This window comes from Barbus barbus (assembly GCF_936440315.1).
Source record: "Barbus barbus genome assembly, chromosome: 27".
NCBI lineage: Eukaryota > Metazoa > Chordata > Actinopteri > Cypriniformes > Cyprinidae > Barbus > Barbus barbus.
In genome coordinates this window covers 5,614,291-5,632,544 of record NC_136755.1, presented here as the reverse complement: position 1 = coordinate 5,632,544, position 18,254 = coordinate 5,614,291, and the positions used below count along the sequence as shown (strand labels likewise).

At 37.6% G+C, this 18,254-nt stretch overlaps 1 protein-coding gene across 1 annotated transcript in view; it reads left to right on the top strand.

Moving 5' to 3' along the window:
* LOC306847672 (low-density lipoprotein receptor class A domain-containing protein 4-like) overlaps nt 1-18,254 on the top strand; it is a 100,860-nt gene that overhangs the window by 51,877 nt on the left and 30,729 nt on the right. The gene's annotated exons all lie outside the window — the stretch shown is intronic.

The window sequence follows — 18,254 nt, the reverse complement described above, 5'->3', positions numbered from 1 at the left end:
CATCCGCCCACCTCTGTCTCAACGCCACATCTGCATCTCTGACAGGTGATATTGCATCAGTGTTGGGGAAGCTACTGTAGAAAACTACTTGGCTACAGTCAAGCTACCATTAAGAAAAAGTATAACCAAATGTTGCTGCATACATAGACGGGATTTAGGTAATTTAGTGTCTTTAAATTCAATAATTATTAGATTATGTGGTTCACTTAAAAAAGATCAGTATTTATGTGGCATAAATGACTGGAACAAATAAAATCTACCCTACTTTTTTCACCTGAATTGAAAACTAGTGACCGCAGTATTTCAATATTTATTTCACTACAAAAAATTTATTTGTGAGAAATTGTGAGAAAACGGTCTCTCTTTTCCCCCCAGAATTGGACTTTATAACTTGCAGAATAGTGAGAAAAACTTTCGCTAATCACGCTAATAACTTGATCAATAATCACTTCAGTGATTATTACGAGAGTTTTTGCAAACTTGCGCTAGACTACATTAATGATATAGACCGACATGTTTGTGTTGAATATGATGTGCCAGAATATGATGTGCCACTTCCTCAAACACAAAAACTGTTTTTATGTATTCTATTAATCAACATTAATAATCATTATTACAATATCGAGAGCAGCAATTGACAAAAAGGCTTTTTGTCATTATATTATAGCCCTATGAGTTCCTGTTTTATTAAATGTATAGAAAATGTTTAAAAGTCTGTTGTCATTGGTAACATTTTAAAGTGTTCTGATTGATTGAGGCAAATGGTTAAATTTAAGTGTTTGACATTAAAGTCAACAATCATACAAATAATAGGTAACTATAAAAAATGCCCCTGGTAATCACTTCCAGGGGGCAAATATTGCTCCTTAATGGAAATGTTCATTTCTGACACTGGTCCAAGTGAACCAACTCACTAAAACGAATCAGACTCCTGCTATTGTCTACTGGAGTGTTTGATTAGCATCACAGTTGGTTGCAAGGCTGGGTGTGCATTATAAATGTGACATAAAAACAGCAATATAACACTTACTTGTTGGGAAAAAATGGCTTGTTACTAGAAAGGCTGCTCTATTTTGAAAACAGCTGAACTGCTGTTACGCTACTGAAAACTGTAGTTAGGTTTGTGGTGTCGCCTAGATCTCTTTGCTGTGTGTTCTGTGCTGTTGTCTTTGCTGATCCATCCTGTTTTATTAATATTTTGTTCAGCATTATGCCACAAAATGCCGTGTGGTGCAGTTATCTTCCCACAATTACGAGCACAAAAACTGAGCACAAGTTTGAGAACGATTCTTCTGCTGAGGAATACAGGTCATTAGCATAACTGTAGGATGATATTGCAGATATGTTGACTTGGTGCATTAAAACTGAATTTCAGTTGATGTGCGTTAGCTGTTTTATAATGGAACTGGCTTATCCAGTCATATTTGAGAGTTGGAAGCGTCCATTATAAGCGTACATTATATAGCAGTTATTAGCGATTTCATCAATTGTAATAGTTTGTGCAGTTTAGATGATCACTTTGTACTGAGCAGTCTTTGTGTTTTGCATTTTCTTTTTTCCATTTGAAAGTTGAATTCATCTTTATATTTCACTCTGTCGGCTTCAGTGTTAGACTGGTTGTTGTTAAAGGGAATGGGTGCCGTCAGAATGAGAGTCCAAACAGCAGATAAACGCATCACAATAATCCACAAGTAATCCACACCACTTCAATCACACTAATTAATGCCTTGTGAAATGAAAAGTGAAAATCGCAAAGTGAAAATTTTCACTTTTGTAAACAGTGCGTGATCTGTGCATATTTATCTCTATTATAGACTCATATCTTAATTTTGAAGTTAAAATACCTTAATGATGGATTTGTTTCTTAGAAACACGCATCTTTTCACATTAATCGCTAGACTGGAGTGGTGTGGATTACTTGTAATGTTTTTATCAGCTGTTTGGACTCTCGTTCTGACGGCACCCATTCACTGCAGAGGATCCTTTGGTGAGCAAGTGATGTAATGCTACATTTCTCCAAATATGTTCTGAGGACGAAACAAACTCTACATCTTGGATGGCCTGAGGCGAGTACATTTACAGCAAATGTTTTATTTTTGGGCGAACTGTTTCTTTAATGATCTTGTTTCATTTCATATGAACTAGGACAAGTAATGTGGTTCTTTCGTTTGTTTTACAAAGTTTTCTAACAACCTTTTTTTTTTACAGCTCAGCTTTTATTGGCCGTGTCCATTTCCTCCCTCTTTCTCCTTTCCCAGTAGCCATCTCTTCATGAACACTCCCCACATTAGGATTGCTCGGTTTTGTGTGCTTTATTTAACATGCTTTTTTTCCATTTTTTTCCCTGCTGTCTGCTGAACAAGGGCCACTCTTTACCGATGGAACAAGTCCAACTGCTGCACTTAAAATATTTAGCAGTCTGGGCCGCATGTTAATGAAAGCGTCTGCGGCTGGCTGTTATTTTAGAGACACCTGTGTGCTCCGTGATTTAATTTTCAGAGCCTGAGGAGTGCTGATTTTCGTGTCGAGAAAGAGACAGCGAGCGAGAGAGACGAAAACGAGAGATGGGAGGGGGGAAGCAAAAATAATTTCAATTCTAATGGCCACGGCGGTAGCGTAGGGTTCTCTCAGACAGATGGATCATGAATATGGTCTAGACGCTTGGTGTCTGGGTGAGTCAGGGGGGCCCTGTACGAGAGGGGTCTTCACACTACCCCACCCCCACAACACACAGACACTGTGAGTGGAGAAAATGAAAGCGTTTTCAGGCAGAAAATAAATGTTTGTTATCATACGCTCATCAGACAGACAGGAGAAGGAGGTGACTCTCAATATCACATGGGTTTTGGGTTCACTGAAGAGCCCCAAGGTGGAAACAGATGATATGAAATGGTTGTTAAACAATGTCATTGTTAAACATTGTCATTATATTCTCACTCTCATGTCATTCCAAACTCTCACACACACACATGTATGTGTGTATATATATATATATATATATATATATATATATATATATATGTATATATATATATGTATATATGTATATGTATGTAATTTTTTTTTATTTTAATTTTTTTTTTTGTTCCTCTAAATTATTTTCATTATTTTTTGGTGAACTATCACTTTGCGTACCCTTTAATTATTCCACAAACTTATGGAATAAATGTTTTAATATTTAAAAAATATATATTTTCTGCTCAACAAGGCTGCATTTATTTAGTTAAAAAAAACAAAAACACACAGTTAAAACAGTAATATTGTTAAATATTATTACAATTTTTAAATAATTGTTTTCTGAATGATTAGAATACTTTTTGAAGGATCATGTGACACTGAAGACTGGAGTAATGATGCTGAAAATTCAACTTTGATCACAGGAATGTGCCATGAAAAGGTTTTTGCCCCCTTCCTGTTTTTTTTTTTTTTTTTGCATATTTGTCACACTTAAACGATTTAGATCATCAAACAAGTTTTAATATTACACAAAGATAATGCAAGTAAATACAAAATGCAGTATATAAATGATGATTTCATTTATTAAAGGAAAAAAGCTGTCCAAACCTACCTGGCCCTATGTGAAAAATGAATTGCCCCCTCCACATTATTTTAGAAAGCGGAGTTATATTTTACTAGCCACACCCAGGCTTGATTACAGCCAAACCTGTTGAATCAAGAAATCACTTAAATAGAACCTGTCTGACAAAGTGAAGCATGCTTAAAGAGCAACGCATCATGCCATGATCTAAAGAAATTCAAGAACAGATGAGAAACAAAACAGTTGATATGTATCAGTCTGGAAAGGGTTATAAAGCCATTTCTAAGGCTTTTGGACTCCAGCGAATCACGGTCAGAGCCATTATCCACAAATGGAGAAAACTTGTAACAGTGGTGAACCTTCCCAGGAGTGGCTGGCCTACCAAAATTACACCAAGAGCGCAACAACGACTCATCCAGGAGGTCATAAAAGAACCCAGAACAACATCTAATGAACTGCAGGCCTCAATTAAGGTCAGTGTTCATGATTCAACAATATGAAGGAGACTGGGTAAAAACGGCATCCATGGGAGAGTTCCAAGGCAAAAGCCACTGCTCACGAAAAAGAACACAAAGGCTCGTCTCACATTTGTCAAAAAATATCTTGATTATCCCCGAGACTTTTGGGCAAATATCCTGTGGACTGATGCGACAAAAGTTGAACTTTTTAGAAGGTGCGTGTCCCGTTACATCTGGCATAAAAACAACAAAGGATTTCATAAAAAGAACATCATACCAACAGTCAAATATGGTGGTGGTAGTGTGATGGTCTGGGGCTGCTTTGCAGCTTCAGGACCTGGACGACTTGCCATAATTGATGGAACCATTCTGCACTCTATCAGAAAATCCTGAAGCAGAATGTCCGGCCATCAGTTTGTGACCTCAAGCTCAAGCGCACTTATGCAGCAGGACAATGATCCCAAACATACCAGCAAGTCCACCTCTGAATGGCTCAAGAAAAACAAAAAAGGTTTTGGAGTGCCCAAGTCAAAGTCTGGACTTAAATCCGATTGAGATATTGTGGCTTGACCTTAAACAGTCCATTCATGTTCGAAAACCCTCCAATGTGGCAGAATTAAAATAATTCTGCAAAGAAGAGTGGGCCAAAATTCCTCCTCAGTGATGTGAAAGACTCATTACCAGTTATCGCAAATGCTTGATTGCAGCTGTTGCTGCAAAGGGTGGCAAAACCAATTAGATTTAGGGGGAAATTACTTTTTCACGTAGGGCCAGGCAGGTTTGGACAGCTTTTTTCCCTTAATAAATGAAATCGTTATTTCAAAACTGCATTTTGTATTTACTCGGTTTATCTTTGTGTAATATTAAAATTAGTTTGATGATTTGATTCTTTTAATTGGCAAATATGCAAAAAAAAAACAAAAAAAAACCAGGAAAACATTTTCACACCACTGTACATTTTAAAACGTATTACAATAGAAAGCAGTTATTTTAAATTGCAATATTTCATAATATTACAATTTTATTTTTGAAGAAATAATTGCAGTCTTGGTGAGCGAAAGAGACTACTGTCAAAAACATGAAAAATATTAATAATTCCAAACTTTTGAAATGTAGTGTAGGTGTCATATGACAAGTTTCCACCATCAAATAAAAACCGACAGACGGTCAGTGAGTGCATACAATCCACAAAAATGTGTGTAAATGCTAATTATTGACTGATGGAGGATGTGTGTGTGTCTGTGTGAGAGGGTGAAAGGTGCTGATGGTTGCTGAGGTGGAAAATCTACAGTGACTCAATTTGTCCGGGTGCTTTTCCTGCTCAACATGACCTTCCCACAGAACTATGTGTGTGATATTGACATACTCGTTACACACTGCCAGTTTATCTGTGGTTAGACTCCAGTGGTGATGTGTGTTTGGGTTCAGAGGTCACTGTCACGGGGCTTTAGAGAGTGGCTGCGTTCCAATTCATAGTACACTGGAAATATCAATGTATGTCACAATACGGAAGAAAAGATCTGTTGCTACTTCCGTTACATCGCAACTATGAGGTTGGCAAAGTTAGTGTTAACTAATGTCACAATATTTTAACTTATAATATGCTTTGGCATAGTTACTCAAAAATATGTACATTCTCATAAGAAGAAAGTATATACTTTCAACATTGTTTGTTCAACATGTAGTCAAAGCAGGCGAATAAGATGCAGCTGGTGTCTGGAGACCGTTTGATCTCGTCTCTGGCTTCACTTCTGAACACATTTATTATCATACCTGATTTCTGTTTAAGGATCTGTTAGATTTATAGTGTTTCAAAAAATATTTCATTGTTCATATGGTTATATTTAGGCCATTTACTAAATAGTTGCCAAGCAATGGGCCTCATTCATGAAACTTGCGTGAATATATGAGTGAATTCTGAGTAATTTGTCTGTAAAAACAGACCTTCCCGAAAACTCTCCTCCGGATTCACAAACGCTTCCGCTTCGTAAACGTCCGATTTCATAGTTGTGTGTTAATGAATTCCAATCAGCTCGTGCACGCTCATTCACAATTAACATAATCCCAGCCTATGAGTACAGCTACGCAAATTGCGTGTCCAGGAACGCAATGGAATATTCTGGTCTACTTTCTCAGGTTTGGCTCCAGTATATTGCATAAATGCAAAAAAAGAAAAGAGTAATAGGCCATATGCCCAACAATAAATATTCAATAACGTGTGTCCACCAAAGGGTTTTTAGCCAGCTGAAAAAATGTCAGGCGCTCTTCTTAAAACGATGATTTGGAATATCCACGGCGGCAACATATTACTAGTATCTAATTATTAAGATTTTTAGTAAATATTAAAAAGCAGTAACCAGTAATATTGACTTTCTCCATTGTTGTAGGCAGTCATTTTACAAGTAGGTTGGTTGGTCGCTATTTGTCCCACCCGTCCTCTATTTACGGCTGGGTAAATAGTGACAGTGACGAGCGCCGTGTTTTGAAACATTTTGAAACTACGAACATTTTCATGAATTCGAAAGTTTACGTCAGAAAGGCTTTACCAACGATTTACAGGTACATCTCAAAAAATTTGAATATCGTGAAAAAGGTCAATATTTTTTGTCACTCATTTCAGAAAGTGAAACCCATGGATTATATAGATTCATGTAAGATATCAGAGACCGAATCAGACGAATTTAAGATGCATCAGAACATTGAAACCTGAGGAGCTGGAATGCAGAGAGGCCTCAAAGCTGTAACAGGACAATGCCATAAATCGTATGCCTCTTTCACGAAACAGCTTGCAACATTGAGACAAAAGATTGTCAAATTTGTTGCAAGTAATCAAGACTGATGTTCACATGTAAACCTGTGATAGAAAATCACGAGCTACAGACTCTCTTGGGCAGGTCTCCACACATAGAAGACAGACCAAGCCAAAATTTCTTTGTCTAAAAGAACATGCCTTCGTTCTCCATAGAACTACATAAGACTTTCATTTTCAATTTTTAATGAAACTAATCATTTCTATGCATAACTGCATATTATGTATGTAACAGACATTTGAATATCCTTGTTTTAATCACTCATTGTGTATGTAGTGGTAATAGCTGAAGGATTAATATTCATGCTTGGTATGTATGAGTTTGAAAATTCATGCTTTAAATGTTTCTTCCAATTAATTCTTTGTCAAATGCATCATAGTCTTGTCATAGAAATCATGTTCAAAAAGTATACTTTGCAAGAGCCTGTAAAGTTCGGACCTCTGACTGAATAGATAACAACGATTTATTAGTGGGGTGGAGAAACAAAGCAATACCCCAAGCAAGGACAGTATCTAATTGGTCAAGACATCCAGATGGGACGGTCTGAAAGCAGAGTTTAAAAACTCAGGACACCATCAAACTTCCTCCTTATTCTCTCTTACTCTTCTTCTTCAAAAAATGCTCTCTTAGTCACTCTTACTCTCTTGGTCGCCCTTATTCTCTTTTGCCACCGCGTGCTGCTCTTTGAGCGTGCTCTGGCCCACGTGCCAGCTGCTATCACAATGAGAAGAAAACCAACCTAGTCTCATTACATCCTTTTATTCTTTTACTTTAGTTTCTTGTCTTTCCGTGGAGTTTCGTGTTCTAATGTAAGTTTGCTACAAAGTCCAGCTCCAACTGCACTCGCTTCAAACTTCAACCAGACCAACTCCGCATCCTCAGCCAACGCCCAAGACCTCACTTCAAAGCCTACTGAACTTCCACCCAATCAGACACTTCGGGGAACCCCCTGTCTGCAACGATGACACAAAGGAATCCCGTAACACAAGCAAAGCAAGCAAGTACACCTCCAGGTTCTAACTGAATCAGGTGCATTTAATATAAATTTTAGCCTCATTGAGAAACTCAAAGCGAGGGTTAAATAAGTGATTGATGGTTGTTCAGGTCTATGCAACTGAACATATTGCTGTAAACTTGGGATTTCACATTTCCATTCTCTTAAACTCATCCTTTCCTCACTTTCTCTCTTTCTGCAACGTGTGAATGCTTGTTCATGTGTTAGATTAGTTTTTATTAGGTTTATATAAATCAAATCTTATTTATATTGAAAAGAGAAGTATCTTGTGTTTTCTGCTCACAAGTTAATGTCTTAATCTGCCGATCTAGTTACTGTGCTATTTAATAGTGTTTTCACTATATTTTGGATTTTAATATCCAGTGCAGAGTTTGTTATACGGCTCGTTCAGTGAATTGCCGTAACAGTGATTCTGTTCAAATTCCTTATAAAATCATAAATGATTCCCTTTGAGCTAAATTAAACTATTTCTTTAAATTACATATTAATATTACGTTGTTATTACGTTACATTCATTACACAAAGAGTGAAATATTTCAAGCCTTTATTTCTTGAAACCTTGATGATTATGGCTTACAGATAATGAAAACCCAAAATTCAGTGTCTCAGAAAATTAGAATATTACATAAGATCAATAAAAAAAGGATATTTTAAACAGAAATGTCAGGCTTCTGAAAAGTATGTTCATGTTTATGCACTCAATACTTGGTTGGGCCTCCTTTTGCATGAATTACTGCATCAATGCGGCGTGGCATGGAGGCAATCAGCCTGTGGCACTGCTCAGGTGTAATTGAAGCCCAGGTGCTTTGATAGTGGAACTTCAGGTCATCTGCATTGTTGGGTCTGGTGTCTCTCATCTTCCTCTTGACAATACCATAGATTCTCTATGGGGTTCAGGTCAGGCGAGTTTACTGGCCAATCAAGCTCAGTAACACCATGGTCACTGAACCAGCTTTTGGTAACTTTGGCAGTGTGGGCAGGTGCCACGTCCTGCTGGAAAATGAAATCAGCATCTCCATAAAGCTTGTCAGCAGAAGGAAGCATGAAGTGCTCTAAAATGTCCTGGTAGATGGCTGCGTTGACTGTGGACTTCAGAAAACACAATGGACCAACACCAGCAGATGACATGACAGCCCAAATCATCACTGACTGTGGAAACTTCACACTGGACTTCAAGCAACATGTATTCTGTGCTTCTCCACTCTACCTCCAGACTCTGGGACCTTGATTTCCAAATGAAATGCAAAATTTACTTTCATCTGAAAAGAGGACTTTGGACCACTGAGCAACAGTCCAGGTATTTTTCTCCACAGCCCAGGTGAGACACTTCTGACGTTGTCTCTGGTTCAGAAGTGGCTTGGTAGCCCTTTTCCTGAAGACGTCTGAGCGTGGAGACTCTTGATGCACTGACTCCAGCTTCAGTCCACTCCTCGTGAAGCTCTCACAAGTGTTTGAATCAGCTTTGCTTGACAGTATTCTCAAGCTTGCGGTCATCCCTGTTAATTGTGCACCTTTTTCTACCCAAATTCTTCCTTGCAGTCAACTTTGCATTTAATATGCTTTGATACAGCACTCTGTGAACAGCCACACCTTTCAGTAATGACCCTCTGTGTCTTACCCTCTTTGCGTCAAAGTTCGTCTTCTGGATCATTGCCAAGTCAGCAGTCTTCCCCATTATTGTGGTTTCAAAGAACAGGAGATACCCGGAATTTATACTGTAGGGATGGTCATTTAATGAAGCTCAAATGTAAATATTCTAATATTTTGAGATACTGATTTTTGACTTTCATGAGCTGTAAGCTCTAATCATCAAAATGAAAACAAAAAAAACTTTTGAAATGTTTTACTTTACATATAATGAATCTAAAAATATATGAAAGTTTCACTTTTTGAAATAAGTTACAAGAAAAAATGAACTTTTTCACAATATTCAAATTGTTTGAGATGTACCTGTACACAAAAATGTGTTCTGCTCGTGTTTCATGTATGAGGCCCAATGTGTTTATCAGTAATTTACAATTACAGATTACATTACAAGATTACAATGCAAATCATCCAATCATACCCTTGTGGAAAAGAAGTCTGTTAATTGAACTGAATGTGCACTTGTAGTGTACTTCAAATCTTAAAAGTGTATATATATATAAAAACCTGTACTTGCAGATAATAATATTAATGAAATAAAAGACAGCTTAAAGACAGACACTTTCATCACTATGTAACACACTTTTAAAAAATACTTAAAGTATTTTTAAAAAGTGCACTTCGTAATAATGCCAAATTAAAAGTTTTACTTAAAGTTTTTACATTTTAAATCATGTTTTAATAATCTTTTGTTATGCTTTATTTGAAGATGTATTTATTTTGATTTGTTGACTAAAATACTAAAGCGCATGTGAAGTGTTTTATACATTTTAACTGTCTTGTCTTATTTAATATTACATTTAAAGTAAATATATTTTAAATTGCTTACAAGTGTATAATTACAAATATATTTGAATTAAGACATACATTAAGTTTGAATAGAAATTACATTAAAGTATATGAAATTACGTATAAAGATGTATGTAAGTCCTACTTAAGTGGGTCAAAAACACTCTGAAATTCAGCTAATTGCATTTGGTATAATGTAAACTGTAATACATTTTCATTTAATTGCAATTAAGTGTCTGAAACATTACATGCAGTTTTCAAAATTAAAATTAATTACTTACCCTCATGTCAATCCAAACCCGTCAGAACTTTGTTCATCTTCGAAACACAAATTAAGATATTTTTGATGAAATCCTGGAGCTCTCTGATCCTCCCATAGACAGCAACGCAACTGTAATGTTCCCAGGTCCAGAAACGTAGTAAGGACATCAGTAAAATAGTCCATGTGACATCAGTGGCTCAAGTTCAATTTTCGCGAAGCTACGAGAACAATTTTTGTGCGCAAAGAAAACAAATATTATATTATTTTTTAAAACAATTATTTTCCCCTGAGTTACGTCTTCCGCCATTTTGGAGAGTACCTAACAGCGTAGTTTACGTAATCAGCATTGTTTACGTTCGGGGGTGGGGGGAACGTGCGCATGAATGTAATCGGTGTAATCAGCGTTGTTTACGCTTAGGGGAAAGCGTGCGTATGCGTTGTGATACTCTCCAAAATGGCGGAAGACAGTAACTAGGGGACAAAGAATTGTTGAATAAAGTCGTTATTTTTGTTTTCTTCACACAAAAAGTATTCTTGTAGCTTTGCAAAATTTAATTTGAGCCACTGATGTCACATGGACTGTTTTACCGACGTCCTTACTACGTTTCTGGGAATTTTCATTTTAGCGTGAACTAACCCTTTAAGTATACAATTTTAAAAAAGCATTATTTCTGTAATAAGTACTCATTTTAAAAATATGATACAGTGTACTTTTCCACAAGGGTAATATAGAGTTAGAACTGTTTTAACACACATCAACTCCCATTAACAATCTGCTGTGTCATTAGTTGAACTGTTTTTAGAACAACACTGTCTGAATGTGGCGCTCATGTCGTAAGATGCTGAAAAAACAACACAGTGACCAAAGACATCCATCTACTGCATTTGTAAGTGGACTAACAATTGAAAAATAGCGCAGATGGAACACAAGAATGTGCCCTGTGTGAGCTGAGGAGAGCATCTGTGGCCAATTTTCCATAATGTATGATCACAGTCTTTACTGTATTATCCTATAGGGAACTTTGGGAGGTGGAAATATCCTGACTGACGGTGTGGTGCACGGACACACAAAAAGAATCAAAGCATCAGGGATGTAATTGGAGTGAATTGAAAAGCACTGTCACTGTGTTCTGTCTGTCTGCTGCGTGCAAACAAACACTCATATCTTGACCGATGCAGCCTGCGGAGAGCAAGAGGATATGTGTGCTTTAGAAAGAATAATCCCCAAATATGAGACAATATGAGACACACAGAACACAAGGGAAGCTAAAACTGCATTATCAAATCAAATCATTGTCTCTTGCATTTGCAGTCTATTAAATGTAGGGAGAGGTTCAGAAAAATATTGCGATATGATATTTCATGTCGCTGGCGTTCAAGATGTCTGCCTGTTGTTTGTCAGTCCGGTGGAGTTGGCCCTTAAATATTTTTCTGCTCCCTCCCTCTGGCAGTTGTGCGCAGAGTGTGTTCATGTGTTTGGGGAAGGAAGTGAGAGTGTCGATGGTGAAGTGCACACACTCTCTCTCTCTCTGCAGCAAACCCCAAAACAGTCAGAGACGCCGCATCAGCAACAGGAGGGACGGCAGACTGCAGATACTTGGTTTTAAAGCTAGAGTCTGCCTTGAAACCTCTGCTTTTAGGTTTGGAAGTTATCTAATCTCACATGGGACGAATGAAACGGAACGCTTTCATAGATTGAATAAAGTTTATAAAGAGCAAATGGAACGTCATAGTCATCAGTTCGCTGTCGTTTCTGAAATGAAGGAAGAGAGAGAGTGTATTTTCTGTGCGAGAGAAATGAGAACGTTCCTGCAGCTGTCAGCTGATCTTTGGGTGTGGTCTGTCGTCCACAAATCAGACATCTCCTAGAAGCATTTATTCGCACGAGATCAGTCTTCTAAATGATGTTTGAGTTACACTTATTAACTGATTTCTTGTAGTGATTCGGACAGGATTAGCATCTCTGTAGCTGCTGCAAAGGTGGAAGTGTCATATGCTCTGAATGCATGCATTTATATGTGATTAACTGTATAATTGACTCACTTTCTACCCAAAGATGCACAAAGATTGTTTATTAGTGTTTTCTCTGAAATATTCCAACCAGCATAAATAAAAAACTGTATTTATATCTATCCATCCATGGAAAAAGAAAGACACCGCTCACAATGTGCTGCATAAAAAGTCTCCATATGGTTCATTCTGTTCTCTCTTCTGTCTCGCTCTTTAGCGCAGAAGAAATGACAGTCAAGGAGATGTGTCCTGATCTGAGGTCACATTCGTGTAGCAGAAGCTCTAAAAGTTGCTAAAAGCCAGGCAAGACAGTCAGTAAGGACAAACCTGGGCATATGTTTCCCCCGGTGGGTTGCGAGTGGCTTTTTTACGAGTGGTTTTACTTACCATGAGTGTCCTGTGAGGAGCGAGAGAAAGCTGCAGATGTTTAGACTGCACTCTCTAAGAAAAGTCTGTAAAAACAGGGCCCAGTGTACTGTGTTAATATGAAGGAATTTGCTGTATTGATTTTTCACAGGTGTTTTACCATATTTTTCAGTATGCATTATGTTGTGTTGTATTGTAGAGCTGAAGGAAAGGTCTGTAAACGTAATGTTCTGGCAGAAAATTACCTTTTTTTTTTTTTAAAGTGACCGTAGTTTGTGAAATGTTTTATGTATAGCCTACATGTCTGTATGTGACTCAAGAGTTATGGCCTGTGGTTTTCCCCCGTTTTCCCCCCTCTGTTCTTGTAGGAAGTTGTGTAATATTTTGTCTCGTTCAGAGTGTTTGGGTTTTTCTCTGGGATGGGCAAAGGAAAACGTGCACATGCAAAAAATGCATATGTCGCTTACAAAGTTTACAGGGTTGTGCACCATTCAGAGTTGAACTGAGAATACCTTTTTAAATTTAATTTGAAGTAGAATTAAAATGGAAAGCAATTCCAAATGTTAATTAAATAGAAAAGGAAAGTTTGTCAAGATAAACTTGAATGTTGACTCAAAGGCTTGTCTGAAAGTTTAAAAGAATAGATGGATGGATGAACGCATTAATGGATAGATAGATACATGTGTAGATTTATGGATGGATGGATAGATAGATGAAGAGGTGGATGGATGCATGGGTAAAAGATGGATAAAAGGATGAAGAGATGGATGGATGAATGGATGGATTGACAGACGGACACATGGATGGATGGATGAAAGGATGAATTAATACATGGGTAGATGGATGGATGGACGGAGGGACAGATGGATAAAAGGATGAACGAATGGATGGATGAATGAACGAACGGATGGATGGAAACATGAGTAAATGATTGATGGATGGACGGACAAATGGACAGATGGATGGATGGATGAAGAGATGGATGAATAAATGGATTGACAGATGGACAGATAGATGGATGAACAGACAGATGGATGAACGGATGGATGGATTGATGGATGGATGGATGGACAGACGGACACATGGATGCATGAAACCCCATGTGTAGATCTGCTACGAGGTGATTCATGTATGCTGTGTGGGGGTTATTTAATGGATGTTATATTTGCAGCAGCTGTATTTCTTACATGCTCACAGCAGCATGTTAGATAGATCATTTTATGCCAATGTTGTGGATGTATTGGCAGTAGCAAGTCTCTGTACTTGCTCTGCTGCAGCAGCAGCATAGCAGATCTATTCTGCCGGGACCAAATACATACTCAGAAAGTTGTCATGACAAAAATAATGTTACTGGCTTAGTAACTTGTAACTTGAATAGATTTGTGCAATATGTAACCAATACATTTTGTGATATTTTGTGAAGTTAATCAAGTATTTACAGATTATTGTACCCCAACTGTTACTGACATTACATCATGAGTATTAAATGCTGCAAATGTTAACAATTTACCACCTTTTTTTTATATCCTCAATATACACAAGATTGTGGAAGTAAACTGGGTTGTGAATGCCATTTCAGGTTGTCAGTGCATTTTTTACCAGCTAGCGCCACTTATATTTTCCTCATAACATGTAAAAAGTCTTGTTTCTCTTTTTTATTCCTACCACTCTTGCATTAAAGACTCCCCAGAGCTATAGTTTAGGTTTGGTCTGTAAAGTCTGTAAATGAATACAATTAGGTTCTGTGGAGCTCTAAGTGGAAACAGAGCTCAATAACACAAGTCCAAGTTCAAGAGCAGCTACTCAAACAGAAGTTGAGGAAAGTGTGTTAAAGGTAAAAGTGTGTGTGTGTGTGTGTGTGTGAGTGAGAGAGAGAGAGAGGTTCAGTCTAGAGCGAGAAGTCAATAGTCTGAGTCTGTAAGTCTGGTTAATGAATACCGCCCCCTCAGGGTGATCCCTTCATGTAAACACTTCATCACAGCGGTAGTGAGAGACTGCATATCTCCCAGGGGCACGGCCGCTTGCCGCCCATGACTTTACAGTTTATCAATATCTCCCATCCTCAGGTAAAAACACACACACACAAACAAACTTGGCATACTTGATGCAAAACAACTAGAACCCGCGTTTGTATTGGTTTGTTCCCATCTGATTTATTCCTGTGTGTCTGGCCTGTCATCCTTTCTACTCTTTAGTAGCTCATTTTGGGGTATTACCATAACTGATAGTCTAGTTAGTTTAGAGAGAGAGGACTAATGAGGATTACATTAGTCAATGCTGACTGCAGCTACTCTAATCACTCCTAATCAATACTGTTGCCTATTCATGTGTAGTACTTCACTCTGTGTGTGTGTGTGTGTGTTTTGAGTTATAGTTTGGATACAAAGTTGGTACAAGCCGTTTCTTTATTTTTTTTTTATTTCTAAAAATGCAAAAATGCTTAAATATAAAATTAAATTAAATTAAATAAATAAGCAATGAATGAATGAACAAACAAATACCCAGGTAAAACTACGTATGCTCGTTTCACTATTCTTGTTGCCAGAATTTTGAAAATGTAAATCACAAACACAGTAAAACCACAGTAAAACACCAAATTGTGATTTACTGTCTTTATCAATTAACATTATTACTTAAAATATAATAATAATAAATAATTTATATTAAAATATTAGATAGAATGAATCAATACATGCAATTTTACTGTAAAATATTCTACTAATAATATTGTCAATGTCAGAATATATCATATCACAGTAAAATATATTTATTTCTTTATTTTCTTTTTTGTTTTTAGGAAAAAGTATGAGTCATCTTGTAATTTATAGTGATAATTTTGATTATAATCTATCTACATAATTTTATTAGCCATGCTAATATTTAGAGTTTAGTTAGAGAACAGATTATTAGTTATTGTTATAGATTTGTGATGTGAAGTTTTTTATTTACCTGAAGTATATTATACTATTGTTTATTGTACTGTTTAATTTACAGTAAGAAATCAGCAGCTGTGGTTGCCAGAAAATCGCTGGAAAAAAATACTGAGACAATGTTTCAGGTATTACAGGATGGCATATTGGCCTATATTTGATGTACAGTATCTCACAGAAGTGAGTACACCCCTCACATTTTTGTAAATATTTTATTATATCTTTTCATGTGACAACACTGAAGAAATGACACTTTGCTACAATGTAAAGTAGTGAGTGTACAGCTTGTATAACAGTGTAAATTTGCTGGCCCCTCAAAATAACTCAACACACAGCCATTAATGTCTAAACCGCTGGCCACAAAAGTGAGTACACCCCTAAGTGAAAATGTCCAAATTGAGCCCAATTAGCCATTTTCGCTCCCCGGTGTCATGTGACTCGTTAGTGTTACAAGGTCTCAGGTGTGAATGGGGAGCAGGTGTGTTAAATTTGGTGTTATCGCTCTCACTCTCTCATACTGGTCACTAGAAGTTCAACATGGCACCTCATGGCAAAGAACTCTCTGAGGATCTGAAAAAAAGAATTGTTGCTCTACATAAAGATGGCGTAGGCTATAAGGAGATTGCCAAGACCCTGAAACCGAGCTGCAGCACGGTGGCCAAGATCATACAGCAGTTTAACAGGACAGGTTCCACTCAGAACAGGCCTCGCCATGGTCGACCAAAAAAGTTGAGTGCACGTGCTCCGCGTCATATCCAGAGGTTGTGTTTGGGAAATAGACGTATGAGTGCTGCCAGCATTGCTGCAGAGGTTGAAGGGGTTGGGGGTCAGCCTATCAGTGCTCAGACCATACGCCGCACACAGCATCAAATTGGTCTGCATGGCTGTCGTCCCAGAAGGAAGCCTCTTGTAAAGATGATGCGCAAGAAAGCCCGCAATCAGTTTGCTGAAGACAAGCAGACTAAGGACATGGATTACTGGAACCATGTCCTGTGGTCTGATGAGACCAAGATAAACGTATTTGGTTCAGATGGTGTCAAGCGTGTGTGGTGGCAACCAGGTGAGGAGTACAATGACAAGTGTGTCTTGCTTACAGTCAAGCATGGTGGTGGGAGTGTCATGGTCTGGGGCTGCATGAGTGCTGCCGGCACTGGGGAGCAACAGTTCCATGAATGCCAACATGTACTGTGACATACTGAAGCAGAGACTGGGCCGCAGGGCAGTATTCCAACATGATAACAACCCCAAACACACCTCCAAGATGACCACTGCCTTGCTAAAGAAGCTGAGGGTAAAGGTGATAGACCGGCCAAGCATGTCTCCAGACCTAAACCCTATTGAGCATCTGTGGGGCATCCTCAAACAGAAGGTGGAGGAGCACAAGGTCTCTAACATCCACCAGCTCCGTGATGTCGTCATGGAGGAGTGGAAGAGGACTCCAGTGGCAACCTGTAAAGCTCTGGTGAACTCCATGCCCAAGGAATTTAATGGTGGCTACACAAAATATTGACACTTTGGACATTTTCACTTAGTGGTGTACTCACTTTTGTGGCCAGCGGTTTAGACATTAATGGCTGTGTGTTGAGTTATTTTGAGGGCACAGCAAATTTACACTGTTATACAAGCTGTACACTCACTACTTTACATTGTAACAAAGTTTCATTTCTTCAGTGTTGTCACATGAAAAGATATAATAAAATATTTACAAAAATGTGAGGGGTGTTGTCACTTCTGTGAGATACTGTATTTTATAATAAAGAGGCAATTATTGTGTTCAGATCATTAATTTTATTTACTAAGACCAAGGTATTTGAAATACAATAAATATATACATTTGAAAGTATTTTTATGGTAAAATTTCATATATAATGTGATGTTAAACCATTTACAGTTTAAAGTAACATAGAGTTAACCAATTAACACATTTTACTGTAGCATTTTTACAATGTTCTTTTTGTTTTTTTAAACAGTGCATGTTATACAATGAAATATACGGTTATAAACTGTATACAGCATTAACATGACATCCTATGTTGCCTGAAAAATTATTCCTATTAACTAATAATGATTTTTACTTACAGGTTTAACTGTAACTGGTTTTTACTGTAAATTGAACATGTTTATCCCTTGAGTTACCTGATTAGAATCAGTTTATTTAAAAAATGTGTGTGTGTTTGTAGAAGTGATCCTGCTTCAGTTAGTTCAATTTGTCTTATTCCCAACGATATTGTCCAGATACATTGTGTAATACACCAGTCTGAAGTTCCTGTCTGCTTCCATGAATATACGGCACGTTTACTTGTTTGGCTAGACATCAGACATGGTGCAGTGCTTGGTTTCTGTGATGTGATGGCTGATGGCTGACGGCAGTGTGATTTAGACTACAACCTGAGCAATCACAGGTGCTGTGACGGAGCCAGACGGATGTGTCT